Source organism: Epinephelus fuscoguttatus, linkage group LG18 (genome assembly GCF_011397635.1).
Source record: "Epinephelus fuscoguttatus linkage group LG18, E.fuscoguttatus.final_Chr_v1".
Taxonomy (NCBI): domain Eukaryota; kingdom Metazoa; phylum Chordata; class Actinopteri; order Perciformes; family Serranidae; genus Epinephelus; species Epinephelus fuscoguttatus.
The window spans coordinates 41,308,202-41,309,532 of record NC_064769.1 but is presented as its reverse complement, the minus strand read 5'-3'; positions in this window follow the sequence as shown (position 1 = coordinate 41,309,532).

Here is a 1,331-nt window from a genome sequence, read left to right as displayed (position 1 = left end):
GAACTCCACGCTGGCTGCCTCGCTCCACTCGCTCCAATGTGGCCGTCCCCTGGACCCAATCAATAACCCATTGCTAACAGGTGCGCCAGGAGGAGCAGCCCCGCCGCAGGATCCGGAGGAGACCCCGCAGCATCACACGGCACCCCCCGCCTCCTACCACTGGTGACCACCTTCTCCCAGAAATTCAGTTCCCTGCAATACAGTTGGAAAAACAATTTTCTTAAAACACAACAATCACACACCCCGTTTGCCAACCACAGGACCATAACAGCATACAGGAAAAATAAAAATCTCAAAGATCTACTAATCCGCTCACTTTTTTCCAGCAGGAGGGGAGGAGAACGGGACCAAATGCAGCGGGATCACTTCCGTCCATCCATTCTCATCACTAACATCTACTCCGCAGCCACTTACCCGATCAAAGGACGCTTCACTCTAAACACATCCAACACAATATACTTTATTCAATGCACATTATGCCATAAAATCTATATAGGAGAAACAGGTAACAGCATCCGAACCAGACTCCATCAACATCTGTACAGCATTAGGAAAGGCGAATCGGAGACCCCCCTGGTTCAACACTTTCAAACTCACTCCATCTCATATCTCGCCATTTCAGGTGTGGAAAGTAACCCAAACTGGTCTGCTGGTCAGAGGAGGAGAGCAGAGGGGGCCTGGATTAGAAAAATAAATAGCAGACAACCTTTGGGCCTCAATGAAAGACTCTTCACCCATAACTAACCAGTTTTCCTTCCTTCTTCTTCCCCTTCTTCTCCCACAGCAAACCTCTAGACAGAAACATAGCAATAAAGATTCATTATACGAACATTCTACTCTCTTGATTTTTGTTTTCTGTTTTTTGTTTTTTTGTTATGTGTAAGACCCTTTATACATAGACTTGGTCACCTACCTGTACAACTTAAAAACTAATCCTGAGCTGCACCCAATCTTTGCCGGTTACTGTCATCGTTTTCATTCTGTAATATTTCAAAACTAAATTAGTTCAATTTTTTCTACACCAGTCCTTTTATGATGATGTTGATAGGTATCTGGGTATGCATGTTTTTTATTCAGTGTTTGGTAAGATAAACTTCTATGGGGCAATATAGGTACCTTTAACTTCCACTATCTAATTTTTGGAAGGGGAAAATAAATAAATAAATAAATAAATAAATAAATGAATAAATAACTTCTTAAAAATAACTTTTCCTTACAATGGTGAGTGGACAGAAAAATATACATGTGTATGTATGTGTATGTTTAAGTGTATCTATGTTATGGGTGTATGTACATACATATATACATATATATGTGTATGCTTTGAGTTA